The sequence below is a fragment of the Kogia breviceps genome, chromosome X (assembly GCF_026419965.1).
Source record: "Kogia breviceps isolate mKogBre1 chromosome X, mKogBre1 haplotype 1, whole genome shotgun sequence".
NCBI classification, from domain to species: Eukaryota; Metazoa; Chordata; class Mammalia; order Artiodactyla; family Physeteridae; genus Kogia; species Kogia breviceps.
This window is the reverse complement of record NC_081330.1, coordinates 4,657,735-4,665,221: the sequence shown is the minus strand read 5'-3', so window position 1 is coordinate 4,665,221 and position 7,487 is coordinate 4,657,735. Positions and strand designations below refer to the sequence as shown.

The 7,487-nt window shown below is 37.3% G+C and overlaps 1 non-coding gene across 1 annotated transcript; it reads right to left on the bottom strand.

Annotated features, from left to right (window-relative positions):
- Window positions 1–4,123: 4,123 nt before the first annotated feature.
- On the bottom strand, window positions 4,124–4,195 carry TRNAK-UUU (transfer RNA lysine (anticodon UUU)). The gene has a single exon. It is a non-coding gene; the product is annotated as a tRNA-Lys (tRNA).
- Between the last annotated feature and the right edge of the window lie 3,292 nt (window positions 4,196–7,487).

The following is a 7,487-nucleotide window of genomic DNA, read 5'->3' as shown; positions in this document are numbered from 1 at the left end:
CTTAATATGTCCTGTGGATTCTGTAGCTCAAACCTCTCTTACCTATCATCTCCTTTCCATTCCTACCCGCACTCACTTCCCTAAGTGTCTCAATACTTTTTGACTTGACTATTGCAAGAGACTTCTGAAAGCCTCCTGTCCCCTCTTTCTGGCCTATTCTGTTCATCCACAGGCTTGTATAATGACTGCCTTCTCTATGTAGCCTCCATGAATTCCTGCACACCACGCTCCTTCCTCTGAGTTCCCATGGCACTATGCTTGAACCACTTTTGAGGACTTATTTCACCCAGCTGTGTACATAGCTATCTCTCCTAAATCCGACACTTCATATACCATTCTAGGTAATGCAAATTCACTTGTGGCTTTTAGCATCATTGTTAGTTTTAGTTCCAGTGCATCTGAATCAAGGGTCATTCTTATTGACAATAATTTAAAAAAAAATAAAAGAGGAAACCAGAGAAAGGGGCAGGAAAAGGGAGGTAAAGAGAATGTCAAAAGAATTGAGTCTCACAATGAAGTTTGGGAGAAAGAAAAGAAGCTTAGGAAGGAAGGAAGCTAAGGAAGCTAAGAAGCTTTAGAAGCTAAAGTTAAACAAGGCCAAGCCAGTCAAGGCTCTATATTATGGAGGCATGGGCAACACCTCTATCACTGTGGAGATTAGGGCAAATAGAAGTTGTCTAATGGGGGAAAGGACCCACTGGTGGGAGTCTCTACAGCCTTAGATCAACCTGGAGAGGCCCTGAACATGAGTCATGACCTCAGTCCCCTTAACTGTGTTTTTCCCCATGAGGTCTAAAATTCTTCAGGAGTGAAGAATTTTGTGTAAGTAAACATAATAATGGCAGCTTTAATGCATTTAATACTTACTGTGTGCAGGCACTAGATGAAATGCTTTGTGAACATTATCTCATAAGTCAGGCACTATCATTTTCTTCACTTAACAACAGAAGGAACTGAAGTTTGACAGATGCAGTGCCTTGCCCAAGGTCACACAGAGCATGAAGGGAAGTTCTGGAATTCAAACCCAGAGCACTGGGACCTGGACACCCGTTAGGCTCTGGTGTCTCACAGAATATACTCCAGGGCGAATGAGACTAGAGTGATAACGGGGTATACTGCAGCAGTGCCATGGGAGGGCAGGGAGAGACTGTTTCCAACTGGGTAAATCCAGGAAGACTTCGAGGAGGAGGTGGGTTTCAGTGAAATACACGGTCGTTAGAGACACATCTGGACTGCTGCACCTGGCAGGGTCAACCCTGTTAATTTCCTCCAGCAGAGACCATCAGGAGCACATCTATAGTTAAAGAAATCAGGGTTATTGACTCTTTGCAATGAGGTGATCACACACCATAGGGATCTGTGTGGTGTCACAGTAAAAGGGGGACAGACAGCACTCATTGTAAGATTTCAGATTGCATTAGGTGATTCGGGAAAGTGTTCCGGAAATGGGCTCTGCTATGGATTGGATGCTGTCAGGAAACTGGGATAATTTTATGACTAGGAATAATAATATGTATCTAGAAGGTGGGAAAACCAGAATGAGGCTAAGCCTGTACTTGTTTTGTTTTGCTTTGTTGTGAAGAACCTAGGGTCAGGACAGGAATAAAGACGCAGATGTAGAGAATGGATTTGAGGACACAGGGAAGGTTTACGGTAAGCTGGGACAAAGTGAGAGAGTGGCATGGACATATATACACTCCCAAATGTAAAATAGCTAGCTAGTGGGAAGCAGCCGCATGGCACAGGGAGGTCAGCTCGGTGCTTTGTGTCCACCTAGAGGGGTGGGATGGGGAGGGTGGGAGGGAGACGCAAGAGGGAGGGGATATGCGGATGTATATGTACGTATAGCTGATTCACTTTGCCATACAGCAGAAACTAACACAACAATGTAAAGCAATTATACTCCAGTAAAGATGTTAAAAAAAAAAAAAAAAAGCAGCGGTTACTCATGTTCACCAGGATAGTGAGATGATCAGTCAGTTTAGCGGTCTGGACAATGTCCTTGCTTCTGCCGGTGCTCAGATTTGATTAGCAGTAGTCTTGATCTTGTCTTGATCCATCAGAGTCACAGAATGGTCTTGTAGGATGTTAATGCTCCGTGAAATTATTTCTGTTCAACACCAAGGTCTAGCTGAGCGTTCCAGGCTAAGCTTCTGGCTGTCAGGGGCTGCTTTTCTCTTTCTCAACACTTACTTCTGCTCAGACTAGTTGGGTCTGAGGTTTTGGGGTACTTAAAGGCAAACAGATGCATTTAATGAGACAATACATACAAGAAGGATGCCTACCATTTGTAGAATACCAGATACCATCATAAGGATTTTGCATGCAGTAATTTATTTAATCCTTACACAATCAAGTGATGTAGTGTCAAGTATCTTCTCCATACTTTAAAATATTGTTGTGGCAAAAAGTACATAACATAAAATATACCATCTTAACCATTTTTAACTTTCTCCTCTTGCAAAACTGAAACCATACCTGTTGAATCTCTTCTTCCCCTCCCCCCAGCCCCTGGCAACCACCATTATGTTTTGCTTTTTAAAGTTTGACTTTTTGCTCTTAAGCGTTTTGAGTACCTTAGATATCTCATATAATTGGAATCATGCAGTATTTGTCATTCTGTGACAGGCTTATTCACTTAGCATAATGTCTTCAAGGTTCATCCATGTTGGAGCATGTGACAGGATTTCCTTTTTTAAGGCTGAATAATATTCCACTCCATGTATATATGACATTTTCTTTATCCATTGATCCAGCAATGAATACTTGGGTTGATTCCACCTCTTGGATATTGTGAGTAATGTCACAATGAACATGGGTGTACAAATATCTCTTTGAGATCCTGCTTTCAAATATTTTGGACAAACACCCAAAAGTAGGATTGCTGGATCATATGGTAGTTCTATTTTTCATTTTTTGAGTGATGTCCATGTTGTTTTTCCATAGTAGCTGCACCATTTTACATTCCAACCAACAATGTACAAGAATTCCAATCTCTCGACAACACTTATTATCTCTTGTTGTTGTTTTATTCTTGATAAAAAGCCATCCTAATGGGTGTAAAGGGAGATACCTCATTGTGGTTTGGACTTGCGTTTCCCTGGTGATTAGTGATGTTGAGCATTTTTTCATAAACCTGTTGTCCATTTGTATATCTTCTTTGGAGAAATGTTTATTTAAGTCCTTTGCCCATTTTTAATCAGATAATCTGGGGGTTTTTTGTTGTTGTTTATAGTTCTTTATATATTCTAGACATTAATTCCTTATCAGACATATGGTTTGCAAACATCTTCTCCCATTTTATAGGCTGCTTTTTTGCTCTGTTTATTGATTCCATTGCTGTGCAGAGTTTGATATAGCCCCATTTGTTTAATATTGCTTTTGTTACCTGTTTTCTCAATTGTCTTTTGTTGCCTGTTTGTCCCCTATTATTTTCTTCTACTAGTTTTATAGCTTCAGGTTTTACGTTTAGGTCTTTGATTCATTTTGAGTTTATTTTTGTTTATAGTGTAAGATAAGGGTCCAACTTCATTCTTTTGCATGTGGATATCCAGTTTTCTCAACATCATTTGCTAAAGAGACTATCCTTTCTTTATCATGTAGACTTGGCACTCTTGTAGAAGATCATTTGACCTTATAAATGGGGATTTACTTCTGGGCTCTCTATTCTGTTCATTTGTCTATATGTCTGCTTTAAAACAGTACCACACTGTGCTGATTACTATGGGTTTGTAATATGTTTTGAAACTGGAAAATTTGAGGTCTGCACCTTTGTCTGTATTTCTTAAGATTGTTTTGGTTACTCCGGGTCCTTCGAGATTCCATATGAATTTTAGGATTTTTTTCCATTTCTATAAATAATGACATTGGAATTTCTATAGGGATTGCATTAGATGTGTAGATAGCTTTGGGTAATACCAACATATTAAATCTTCCAATCCACGAACATGGAAATCTTTCCATTTATTTCTGGCTTCTTTAATACCTTTTATCAATGTTTTGTGGTTTTTGGTGTACAAGCCTTTCCCCTCCTTTGTTAAGCTCATTTCTAAATATTTTATTTTATTTTAAATTTATTTTTAGAATTTATTTTTGCCACACTGCACGGTTTGTGGGATCTTAGTTCCCCGACCAGGTATTGAACCTGGGCCCCGGCATTAAAAGTGCAGGGTCCTGACCACTGGGCCACCAGGGAATTCCCTTAAATATTTTATTATTTTTGATGCTATTATAAATGAGATTGTTTTCTTAATTTCCTTTGTGTATTGCTCATTGTAAGTGTATAAAAACATAACTGATTTTTTGTGTTAATTTTGTATACTGCGAAATTACTGAATTCCTTTACTAGTTCTAATATTTTGTGTGTGGAATCTTAAGGCTTTTCTACATATCAAATCATGTCATCTGAAGACAGAGATGTTTTTAACTTTTTCCTTTCTGACCTGGACGCCTTTTATTTATTCCTTCTTGCCTAACTGTTCTGGCTAGGACATCCAGTATGGTGTTGGACAGAGATGGTGAGAGTGGGCAACCTTGCCTTTATCTTGATCTTAGAGGGAAAGCCTTCAGTTTTTCACCATTGAGTATGATGTTAGCTGTGGGCATTTCATATATGCTCATTATTATGTTGAAGCAATTTTTTTCTATTCCTAGTTTGTTGAATTAAAATTTTATCATGAAAAAGTATTGAATTTTTTTCAAATGATTTTTCTACATCAATGAGATTATCATGCAACTTTTGCCCTTCATTCTGTTAATGTGGTGTATTACATTAATTGATTTTCATATGTTGAAACACTCTTGCATTCCAGGAATAATTGCCATTTGGTCATGATGTATAATCCTTTTAATGTGTTGTTGAATTCAATTTACTAGTATTTTGCTGAGAATTTTTGCATCAACATTGGTCAGGGATACTATGGTCCATGGTTTTCTTTTCTTGTAGTATTTTTGTTTGATTTTTGTATCAGGGTAATGCTGACCTCATAAAATGAATTTAGTACTGTTCCCTCCACTTCATTTTTTCAGAAAACTTTGAGGAGGTTTTGCATTAATTCTTCTTTAAATGTTTGTTAGAATTCACCAGTGAAGCCATCTGGCCCTGGGCTTTTCTTTGTTGGGAGGTTTTTGATTATTGACTCAATCTTCTTACAAGTTATAGGTCTATTCAGATTTTTTATTTCTTCATGATTCAGTCTTGATAGGTTACATGTTTCTAGGGATTTTTTTCATCTAGGTTATCCAATTTGTTGGGGTATAATTGTTCATCATAGTCTCGTGATTTTTTTTTTTTATTTCTGTGGCAGTGGTTGTAATGTCTCTTTCACTTCTAATTTTAGTTATTTGAGTCTTCTCTCTTTCCTTCTTAGTCTAGCTAAGGGTTTGTAAATTTTCTTAATATTTTCAAAAAAGCAACTCAGTTTTGTTGATTTTTTTCTATTGTTTTTCTCTTCTCTATTTTATTTATTTCTGTTCTAATTTTTATTCTTCCTTTCCTTCTGCTAACTTTGGGTTTTGTTTGTTCTTTTTCTATTTCCTTGAGGTATAAAGTTAGGTTGTTGATTTGAGATCTTTCTACTTTTTAAATGTAGGAATTCATTGCTATAAACATCCTTCTTAGTACTGCTTCTGCTGCGTCCCATAACTTTTGGCATGTTTTATTTTTGTTTTCATTTGTCTAAAAATATTTTCTAATTTCCTTTGTGATTTCTTTTTTGACCCATTGGTTGTTCAAGATTGTGTTTAATTTCTATATATTTGTAAAATTCCCAGTTTTCCTTTTGCTATTGATTTCTAGCCTCATTCCATTATGGTACTGAAGTCTCCTACTATTATGGTGTTGCTGCCTATTTTTCCCCTCAGCTCTGTTAATGTTTGTTTAATATATTTGGGTGCTCTGCTGTTAGATGCACATTTATTTATAATTGTTATATCTTCTTGGTTACACTTTTATCTGTGTATGATTTTTTTTTTTGTCTCTTGTGACAGTTTTTAGCATAAAGTCTATTTTGTCTAAGTGTGGCCAGCCCTGCTCTCTTCTGGTTACCATTTGCATGGAATATCTTTTTCCATCCTTTCACTTTCAGCCTACATGTGTCCTCAAATCTAAAGTGAGTCTCTTGTAGACAACACATAGTTGGATGTTCTTTTTCCATTTTTATCCATTCTGCCACTCTATGTCTTTTGATTGAGGAGTATATTAGTCTGCTCAAGCTGTCATAACAAAATACCACAAAGTGTGTAGCTTAAAAAACAGACATTTATTTTCTCAAAGGAGAAAATATTTTCTCCAGTTCTGGAGCTAGAAGTCTATGGTCAAGGTGCCAGCAAATTTAGTTTCTGGTGAGCACTCTCTTTCCTGGCTTGTAGATGGCTATCTTTTCTGTGTGTCTTCATAAAGCCTTTCCTCTTTGCTTATATGTCAAGAGAGAGGAAGATTTCTGGTGTCTCTTCCTCTTCTTATGAGGACATCAATCCTATTGGATTAAGGTCCCACTCTTATGACCTCATTTAATCTTAATTACTTCCCTAAAGGCCCTATCTCCACATACAGTCACAACTGGGGTTAGGATATCAACATGTGAATGTGGTCAGGGGCACAATTTAATCCATAACAGGGAGTTCAGTTCACTTACATTTAAAATAATTACTGATAGTGAAGGACTTATTTTTGCCATTTTGCTAATTCTTTTTTGGATGTCTTGCAGTTATTTTGACCCTATTTTCCTCTCTTGCTGCCTTTCTTTGTGTTTTGTTGATTTTTTATGGTGACATGGTTTGATCCCTTTTTAAAAAATGTTTAATTTACTTTTGGTTCTACTCATACTTTTTATTGTTTTTCTCTTTTAGTTGAGGTGTAGTTGACGTACAATACTATATAAGTTTCAGATGTACAACATAGAGATTCACAACTTTTAAAGGTTATATTCCATTTATAGTTACTATAAAATATTGGCTATATTCCCTGTGTTGTACAATATATCCCTGTAGTTTATTTTATTATTATTTTTAAAATTATTTATTTTATTTATTTTTGGCTGTGTTGGGTCTTCGTTGCTGTGTGTGGGCTTTCTCTAGAGGCAGCGAGCAGGGGCTACTCTTTGTTGAGGTGCGCGGGCTTCTCATTATAGTGGCTTCTCTTGTTGAGGAGCATGGGCTCTAGGCACATGGGCTTCAGTAGTTGTGGTGCATGGGCTCAGTAGTTGTGGCTTGCGGGCTCTAGAGCGCAAGCTCAGTAGTCGTGGCGCACGGGCTTAGTTGCTCCGTGGCATGTGGGATCTTCCCAGACCAGGGCTTGAACCCATGTGCCCTGCATTGTCAGGTGGATTCTTAACCACTGAGCCACCAGGGAAGCCCTAGTTTTTTTTTCTACATACTAGTTTGTATCTCTCTCATTTCTTTCATGTATCTCCTATAGGTATTTTTCTTTGTGGTTACCATGGAGATTACATAAGACACCTCATATTTATAACAATCTATTCTAAACA